Raw genomic sequence first — 10577 nt, 5'->3', positions numbered from 1 at the left:
ACATACAGATGCACAGCTCTTCTAGACTAGGGATAAGGGAGATGAATATTGTGTGAACTGGCCTCATGAAGGCTGTCAGGTGCTTTTGGTTGCCTGCCACTGTACTTCACCCTCACTCCAAGCAAACTCCTTCTCAAATGTGTTACAGTGCTGGTATCTTTGTGGTGTTTATTAAAGTCTGGGGTGCAGACTTTGCTCATTCCAGAACTATTTTTTTTCATGAAAGCAGGCTACTTCTCCAACCTCTTTGGATTTAGCAGATCTTTATTAGAATGAATACTGTGAATTTGTTGGCTGCTTTTTTTCAAGTATCTTAAACCCTTCTGTGTCTAAACCTTATTTACTTTATCAATGTTGAATCTAATAAAACAAGTCAGTCACAGGCTATCTTTTCAGTCGTGGTTCAGCATCTGACTCAAGTGCAATTGGTACCAATAGTAGCTTTATATACCAGGCTCTCAACATCTATTTTTGATGCTGTGCTGAGCTGACTTCTTCATAGTTCATTGGGATAGTATGGAATGATGTATGGTCCAATATGGCTGCTAGATTTAGTTATAAAGGATTTTCTTCAAGGAAAGAAGCAGTGTAAAGAGGGAATAAATTATTGAATTTGATAGAATCTACTAATAGTATTTCTTTTTCCAGTTGGTAAAACAAAGCTGCATTCGTTTCCTTCTCTGTTTATGTAAGACACAACTTCACATTGTGTATTCTTGTGAAGCCAGTGAAAACATGCATGAAAGGTTTGTCAAAGACATTTATTAACTCCTTAAATGATGGAGTTTTCTGTGATCCCTTTCTACTTTGTGCACTCTTTTGATAGCTACTTGCTGTTTCCAAATTCAGAGGAAAAGGTCTTTCACTCAACCTGATCTTATCTTGCAACTTCAGATTTTGAATTCCCACTGATCTCCTCTCTGCATCAATAAAACACCCATTTCATTCTACCCTCTCACTTAAGAATACTTCACTAGGTACTAATCTGTTTGCAAGGAACATGCAGAAAAAAGATCTGATAAATTCTTGCCAGATGTCCCCATGGATTTTATAAGGCTGTATGGATTTGGTAGGAGCATATTAATCTTTGTAAGATATGCACTGGTACAAGCGCAACAGCAAAAAAAAAGGTGCAGTGCAAAGATAACAGAGCACTCATGCACTCTGAATTTTCTCCAAGCAATCAGCGCAGATTAGTGACATACTTTTTGATATTCACAGCAAGAACTTTGCTAAATTGATGTATTATTATTCCTCTGCCTTCCCAATCTTTTCTTCTGATTCACATTTAGTCAAATTGTCTTTGACTTTTTATACTGAAAACACTTTCCAATGACAAACTGCAGCATTTCAGCAGAAACAGTCTGGGAATACAGCCACATGGGACTTCAGTCTGGTATCAGAGAAATGAGTGGTAGTCCTGGTTCCCATAGGAAAGGCTTCTTTCTATTCAAGGAAAGGAAAGCACAAAAACATGCTGTCTGGAGGCCTTCTAGTTGCAGTTGTGTAAATTTGTTTTGATTTGGAAGCAGTGGTTGGGAATACACCCCAGATTCTAAATAGATGCCTGGTGCTGGCCACAGGAGGACAATGTAGAGGATGACGCAGAACAGCATGTGGACAGGCTTCAGCCCTTTGGACAAGCCTGCAGCCATATAATAGTTGTTCTCTCAACAGTCTGGCAGTCTGACATGCTCCTCAATCTGATTTTCTCTGCAGCTGCCTCCAGAGGTGTTTGGAGGAAGAGCTAGTGGTGAAGGTCTGGGATGGCCAAGGAGGCTTGGGGTGGAGGCAGGAGCCAGTGGCTGTGCTTTTGGGGAGTTAGTGCATCAGACCCAGGTCCAGTGGGGAGGATGCAAAGGGCTCCAGAGTAAGGTTTGTGCTCTCTGTAGACAGGATGGGGGTGGGAGGAGCTGCCTGTGCAGAGGAAGATAGACAGAAGGGCTCGCTGCAAGTGCAGACAAGATCAGAGATAATGGCCAGCAAAAGCTCCTCAGCCATATTGAGCCAAGGTGAAGGAGCTGTAAATTCAGAGTGAATTAGGAAAGCAAGAGGGACATCTTCGGAGTCGGAGCTAGAGTGGTGCTCCATGCAAATTCCTTCAGAAAAGGATGCATATCCCTTATTTCCTTCCCAGATGTCATGCATTAACCCTGTGCTTGGCTAACATAAGGATGCAGTGCTGCCTGGGTCCAGACAGTTGTTCACACTTGTGCTGTGGCCTCGTCTCTGCACTGCCTGGCCTCCCAGTCCTTTCTACCGCTCGAGTTACCCCTCTAGAGAGAGGTAGCTTAATTCATAGTAAATTGAATACATATTTGATAAGTATATGGATATCCACCCAAGCTAGAAAATTAATAAAGTTACTAGAACATTAATTGCATAACTTCTTAGCCTTTGCTGGATACACCAATCACAATCATTATCAAATATGCATAATTGTTGGCTTGATCTGTTGCCTATCTCTCAAATCACATTTTAGACACCTATAAATAATGTTTTGCTTTCAGTTATCCTACAGTTTTGAGGGTCATATACATGTTCACAATATGCTTAAATTGCTATTTCTCTCTGCTGAATAGGACTTCGAAGGAGAAGGCAGTCCTACAGAGTATAGGCTATACCTAACACTGGGGTTGAGGACTTCCCACAGCATACAGAATAATAATTCTTCCAGGAGTTATAGTTCGAAGACCAGTACCCAGTTCTCAAAAGAAGCTCTGCTGTCAAGAGGGACATTAATTGTATTAAGAGAGGATTTGCTCCTCAGCTCTCCTTGTATTTACTGCTCCTCTCATAAAGAAGAAACGTGACTGTCTTTGAACCGTTCCTCAATGAGTCTATCCTACTGACCATGTATGTAAATAAACTTCTAGACCATGTATGACAAAAGAACCTAATTTTTCCCATCACTCTGTGATATTATGTATCTTGCTTGTCTTAGCAGTCTTCTACCAGTGTGTCTCTGTATGGATTTCCCCATTTTTTCTGCTGATACTTCCCTCACAAACATTACTTAAGCCTGAATTCTCCATAGCTTTCCTTGACTTTAGTAAAAGATCTGTGGTTACATTGAGATTGATTCATCACCTCTAAACTTTTCATATAAAAACCAAATGTGCTAATTATCTTGCACATCCAAGTGCACTTTCCAGTGCACATTAAGGACAATCAACAGAATTATTTATAAATTACACCTGTGAATTAACCAGGACTCCCCCCCCCCCCGCCATTTCCATAAAGTAAGTGTTACTGCTTTTTTTAATACTTTCTACTTGTTTCAGCTTCTGTCATCCAACCGTTTGAGTTCAGTGTAATAAGCAATTTCTTCTGGCTGAGTTGCCTTTTATAATGGAGTGGAATGAGACTTGCAAAAACTATGTTATGTTATCTTACAAAACAAAACTAATTATGATGAAGGCAAAGCCTTCGGTTGTGCTTTTGTTGTCACCTTTAATGTGAAAATGCTGCTGAATTATTGTTTGTTTTGTAGCTAGCTAATGAAGGAGGAGTTTTCATAATGATAGTTCCAGGCTTTCCCATTCAGCTTTCAGTTACTTTTGTCCTGGTAATTTTTTTTCTTCTTAAAAAAAAACCCCAATCAGCTCCTGAACAGACTCTCTGGTAAGTCAAATCTCCCCATAAAGTGGAAGTCTTGATTAAAAATTACTTTTCAGACAGACAAAATATATGTATGGCATGTTACATGGGTATTTTACAGGTAATCTACCAGTTTGGAATAAAAGAGAATATCCAGGAAAAAAGTGGTTTTGCTTATGTTACTTCAGTGAAATAATCTACCAAACACTTTACATGAGACATTGAAGCAAATATAAATGCTAATTTTAAAACCTTAATGGGTGCATTTACTTAAATAATGTAGAAATGCCTAGAATTGTTGAGGTTAAAATACAGGCAATGAAGAATAAACTGTCAAAAAAACAAGATAAGCTTGGTGTTTTATCCAATATATTAGTTAAAATCTTGATGCCCATTATGATAGATGATTAAACTCTCCCCAGATGACAGGACCTTCCAAGGACCTTGCACAGTCCTGTGCTTCTGTGGGAATTCCTTAGGGAAAACTTCACCTCATTATACATTTCTTGCAGCCTGCAGCCCATGTGCTGCCTGTTGCCCTTGGAGCATCAGCCTTCCTTATGTTTCTTCTGGTCTGAGTGGGACTGTAGGACTTTTTTTGCCCTAGCAAAGATCCTCTGAAGTAAATTGAGTTTCTCTGAAGATGAGTATTCATGGGCTTAATATGACTGTGTCTGAAGGCAGATGGAACAGGGAAGTCAGCGCTTAGAGGAAGCTCCTGACCATCTTAGACTTCCCTCATCTTTCCAGGTTTGTTTTTCACTCTTATCTTGGTAAAGATAGGTTGTCAAAATTAGGCCAGTTATTTATCTTTAAGGGTTGAACAAATGAAAGATGAGCCGTTAAGCAAATCAGAAGGACTGAAGTGTGGTACTTTTCCTTTTTGCCCTTCTGTGTCTCACTATGACAGTTGCAGGCGTGAGAAGCTACCCGAAGCATGCCTGATCCTCTGCTATTGCCTCCCCACACTCCCCCATTCTTATTTCGCAAGTAATTATATTTGAAAAAAATATATATCATGAAGCATTTAGTCCGTTAATAATCAGAATTAAAATAGAATAATGACGTAGGCAACACAATTCCCCTATTATGACCCCACCACATGCATATATATATATACATATACATTGCATCACTGAAGAGAATATATTGAGAGGAATTTATTGCTCTGAGAATAATGTTAAGAAAATAGAATACACCAGGGCAAAGGCTTTCCTTTTTCCTTTTTTCCTACCTTTTCTCCTTTCTTTTGTTTTCTTCTTTTTCTTTTCCCCCTAGATTTTTTGGTCCCTGTGTCTAAGACTTGCAGGTTCCCAGAGGTTTACTAAAACTGCCACATGTACCTAGCCTGCAAAATCTCGAGGCTGTAGGCAGCTGAATCAGAATAGGAAAGCCCATAATTATCAGACTGGAAAGAGGGAAGAGGGTTGCTGTGTAAAAAGCTATGCTCTATCTGCATTCAACAACCAGATAAACAGTGCCTGAAGTTTAATTTTTCTTGTATGCCTGAGGAAGCAAAACAAAACAGGCATTGTTTCCTAAGCAAAGGTGACTCTGCAGGGCTTAGACTAATACTATTAAGGTCCAAATCAGAAAAGGTTGTTGCAATCAGCAATATTTCTGTATGACCCCCTGTCATACAGCTGAGGATGCTAAGGCCAAAGTTAGCTGATTTTGTTAAATTGTAGGAACCTTACTGGACTTCGGGAAATGAAGATACAATAAAGAAGAAGGGACAGGAGTATAAACCTAAAAGAAGTTTTATACATTTAAAATTCCTATGTCAGATAAGATTATGGTATGTTCAGTCATCAAAATGGACTACAGTGGAGCAGTATATGGCTGTGGCATGTGAGAATAGTGTTTTCTTCCATGAGAATGATGCTACTAGACATTACACTTATGCTGTTCTAGGTGTATGTTTTGGTAACTCTAGGGGTGTGTACATGTGTATACAGACACCTAAATACTTCTCCAGTCTTACTCACCATGTGTTTGGTTTCCTTCTTTAGAAGACTTGTAAAAATCCCCTTTAGCTTTATTCTCGTCCAAAGTCAGTCAAGAGCTTATGGCTGGAGAGCATATGTATTAATTTTTCTGTTCATGATAAATTAAGCTTTAAATCTAGATGTTTATATATATGTATACCTACAGTATCTACTAGATCTTGATTTGTTTCTATGTTTCTTTCTCTAATTGCTGTGTCATGACTTCTTTGGTTGTGCTCCATTACAGATACAGGTGTCAGTCTTTGACAAAACCTTTTAGATTGCTTATGCCCTACTAGAGCTCCTACACATTTTTTTCAGTATAAATGTGAAATAGTAAGCAAGTTGTAAAGCATACATACCAGCAGTGAGAATTTGCTTCAGTGCTTCCCCTTTTCCCTTTTTCTTCCTCCCCCCAGTAGCAGCTGTAATGTCAAGAGAGTTGGCATAGCAGAAAGCTGTTAGGTGACTGTACCATGTATGAATGATATTTGTTTTTGAGTTTTAAAGGTCTTTTTCTGTGTGTAAAAAAGCTAGCCAGAAACATAAGTACCTGCAAAAAGATTCACTCTGTGCAACTCAGTTGTGTTTTTCACATTTGTAGGGTTTTTTTTTATATTACCTTGGTGGATGGTTTTGCGGTAGTTAAAGCATTTACTAACATGGAATTACACATATTTTCTGTGCATTTATAGTTTTTGGGTGGAAGCATCTTTCAGCTTCCATCTAGTGGGCACCACCAGTTCACTTTCTCATTAGTGTTCAAGACTAATAGCCTCAAAGACAGGTTTGCAGATGTCTTTTAATAAAGATAGACATTTCCTCTGCTGTCTTCCTTCTGCAGAGGAGCTTACAGAGAGTTTGTCTCAAAAAATTTTGCATATGACACCAGTGGCGTGTGTCTGTCCCACAGGGGCCTTTGGAGAAGAAGAGTAGAAGAGCCATGCCTGCGGTGGCTGGCCCACTCCTCCCTTAACATGAGGCAAGATTTAGTGTCACCTCCTCCACCCTAGGGCCAAACTTGCCTTGCTAGTTACTGAGGGGATCATCTCCCATTGGACCTGGAGGTGCTGGGTACCATAGCATCACGGACACCAGCATTTTAAATTTTGCATCAGCCGTGATGAGACCTGCCTAGGTGCACAAGCCCAAGAGGGAGGAGAGAGGGAGAGACCAGGTGGATTGGTGCATACCTCCATCTTCTGCTAGGCTTGCTTCACTGAGCATTGCTGGCTGCAATGTGGCCTTGTGAAGCGGCTTCTGCCGCATGGGCAGAAATGGGTCAAATGCTGCATGCACAGGGGAGGTGTATGCATTTATCTTCCCCTTGGGTTAGAGGTTTGTACTCACTTCTGCTGTTCTGTACTGGTTATAATAACCAAGGTAAATGTATGCATTTTGTCAAAAAATAAATACCTCTGATAAACTTTTAATGTTCCATGAAAAAATCCTGTTTGGGTCTATTTTTTTTTCTTCAGCATGCCCAGAAGTCTGTTAATGACTTTAGTCCTATAGGTCTGGAGGAGCTGCCTTCAACAGCATTAAGTGCAAGATCCAATTTAGAATGACGCAATGCATTAACGTGCTCTCTACTTGCATCAGTGGGAAGGATTTTCCACTTTAAAAGATATGCCCTGCCAGAAGGTTCTTGGAGATGCATTTGCCTAATGAATTGATTTTGTGTCTGGCTTGTGTTGCATGCTAATAAAACCTCTCAGACAAAATCATGATAATAAGGTATTTTATGGCTTTCATTTATGCTAAAATACGCTGTTTTATTTGCTTTATGCCATATTTCTCTTAAGTATATGGGGAAAAGAAGTAAAAATAAATTCTGTCCAATGGCAATGTTAAAAATGAGTGACTTTGTAGAGCCTGAGTTCATCACTCAAGTTTTGTTTTGAGCTTGTGGGTAGAATCTGTTGATAAATCAATTCTGGGTTCAAAAGTCTATAGGGGATGAAAAATGGAAACTATAATGTCTAGTGAACTTAATCCTATTAAAACAAAGTAAGACAATTTCTCCACTTTATATATCACTAAGAAAAGATTGCCATATACTGAACTTTGTTAACAGTAGGCTTTGACCCCATTTGCTTTGCATTTGCTTTCACCACAAAAATAAACAGGGGATCTGGCTATTCTCAAAGAATGCAAACAAAATGCTTACGTTTTTTGCTTTTTTTTTAGTCTTTGGTTTTCTTTTTTTTTTTTTTTTACATGTGATATTTTTAGCTTGATGCAGAGAAGAAATTGTTTACTTCCTAAGTAAGCAGCAAGGAGCACAATTTTTATGATTTAGAGTGCAGAACTGTACCTATGGAAGTGAAGGTCCTAACTCCCACTAGTTTCATTATGGAATGAAATTCACTGTCATGAAAAAACTGTTTTTACTCTGCACTGCAAAACAATCTCACATAAATATCACCTGCACCTACAAGAAAGTTAGTTAATGAGTATTCATTTTAAATGAAGTAGCATAATGTGTGAATACCTGTTCAGTAGTTGGGAGGAGGTAATACGCCTTAAAAGTACCATGAAGATCTAGAAAGCTGTTGCATTGCAAGCAAATGCTTCAGGACAAACCAGAATTGTGTGTAAAGTTGAGTACATGGTCTGTTCAACAGAGTAGCTAGATTTCACTTCCAGTTTTGTCTCTTCCATGTCCCTGAATTAGGGATGGAGTCTGGGTGTAACCAGACGCAGCATCTCCTTGCAGCCCACTCACGGATTCTGCATCACGCATGCTTGCAGTTTCTGTCATGTAATCCCTGATGTGCAACTACTGGCATCTATCCTTATGTTTGTAGGCATGTCATTTCATTGCCCTTGTTTTACTAATTCTCCCTCTTCTGCCTGCTCCTTTCTGTTAAATCTATGAAGCCTATGCACCAGGGGAAAACATCTGCTCCCTGTGCACCAAGGCCTTACTCCTTAATGTAACCACTTTTATTTATCTCGTTTTATTAATCTCTCAGTCTACCACGAGGTATTTCTCTTTCTTGTTCAGAAGTGAGTCTGTCATGTTAACTAAATAGCAGCATTCTAGACAAAGTGCATAGCATTAGCAATCGCTAAGGCATGCTTTATTTATTGCTGTTGGTTTTTATAAATTAGGTTTACTTCTGCTGCTCCTGGCATTTAGTTGTAACGTAGATGTTTCATTTGTGAGGCAAAATTGAGGTTTGTGAAAACAGATCTTACCATACAGTTACTGGCTGCTTTCTACAAGTTTATTGTTCCAGAGGCCCAATGGAGGGACACCACTTTATCAGATGCATTCAAAAAGAATAGAACCAAGAGGTTAATTATGCTGAATTGCTTTTTCAAGTAGAATTTAACTTCATTCGGGAGAGAGATGTTTTGGTCAATGTTGCGAGTATTTAGCTGAGGCAGAGTCTGGGTGGCAAGGCAAGTTGACCAATGAGTGCACTAAAAAAACCAATGAGCTTGGTCTTAGCTGGAGATCATTAAGGGCACTAAGAAATCATTAAATCTAGAAATGAGGCCTAATGGAAGTCGATGGGAGAACAAGAATGGATATTTAATGAGCAGCAGTGCGTCATGATCTCATCTGTTCAGAAATAAATAATGAGATATTTGAATTTCTCTTTGAGCAGCAATAAATGTAAAACATGAAAATAGCATGGGAAAAAAAATGCTTTGGGCCATCCTCTCAGTACGTGATTTTGACAAGCCTTAATTAATTGTTGGAGTTACTTGTTGAACAAGCTTATGTGAAAGTATGGCACCAGAGAATGTCTGCTTAATAGTTAGCTCCAAACCACATCTAGATTACCTTGAAAGTCTGAGAGTTCATTACACGGTATTGAAAAATTGCCACTGTAATTTCATTCTGCTGAAGAACACAGAATGGATGAATCTGCATGAAAACAGCTATAAGCCAGAAATCCTGGCAAGCAATTTTAGGAATAATGCCTTATACTGTTGCAGTAACACGCTCATTACCCTTCAGGTGGTTTGCATGTAGGGGTAGGTATGTTGTTGCTGCACTTCTGACTGGTAACTTCTCATTATATATTTGAAAGGAAAAGCAAAATCAACAGGTCTGCAATAGGAAGGGGTGTTGGAGAGGTGCAAGATGAACTCAAGCTGGAGATACTTCAGTCAGTTTATCCCGTAGGGATCTTCCTCACACAGGCAGGTCCTCAACCTAGGTAGGAGAGAGGGGGCTATTGGAGAAGCAGCGGAGATGTGAGGGTAGTTAGGTCATGTAGCCTTCTGCATTCATCTTAGCTGGGGAACTGGGCTCCCTTAATTACCACTGCTGCCAACAGGGAAAGAGACGAGCTTTGTCAGCAGGCAATTCAAGTTGCCCATGTTACACTTATTTTGGAACATCCTGACCATCTTGACAGATACCTTTGACTAGTCTTTTGTTAGGGACCTGAGATGGCTGCACAAGTATTGGAAGAGATTTGAGGTAACGTCCACAGGAGGTCTTCAAAATGTGTCTGTCTCTCACAGCACTCTCGCATGGAAGCTTTGCATGTTGAATGGTCTGTTGTGGTTTATCTTTGGTTGGGTTTTAAAATATTTTCTTCTAAACTCTAAAGTATCTTTTGGACCAGATTGTTCATATTTCTTCCTTAGCTTTACAGCAGCTTATATGATTTGATTCTTCTATGTGTCTCTGCAGAAAGGCAGCTGTAGATACAACCAGGCTTTTAAAAAGGTGCAGAATTGTATCTCCTAAGGAAATCTGAATTTAAATGGTTATCTACAAGAGGTGGAAGGAAAAAGCAATAGCACCTTCAAACACTGAGAGAAGAGACTGTGATGCGCACTTTTCCTTATCAATATGACTTTGGTTAAGATCCAGGGAAACTTAATCTTTTAGAGGAATCTTTGTGGTTGTAATTCCTTTCCCCTTCTTCTCCGACTTTATGTAAAGAAAAGGGAGGCTGAGAAGTGACAGGTGCTGAAGGGCCAGCAGAATGCAGGTAGTTTCTGCTTCAACAAGCCACA

Source organism: Pezoporus wallicus, unplaced genomic scaffold (assembly GCF_028554395.1).
Source record: "Pezoporus wallicus isolate ANWC-B61680 ecotype Strahan unplaced genomic scaffold, APGP_CSIRO_Pwel_v1 contig_4816, whole genome shotgun sequence".
Lineage (NCBI taxonomy): Eukaryota > Metazoa > Chordata > Aves > Psittaciformes > Psittacidae > Pezoporus > Pezoporus wallicus.
The sequence above is the reverse complement of the archived record's forward strand: the minus strand, read 5'-3'. Positions refer to the sequence as shown.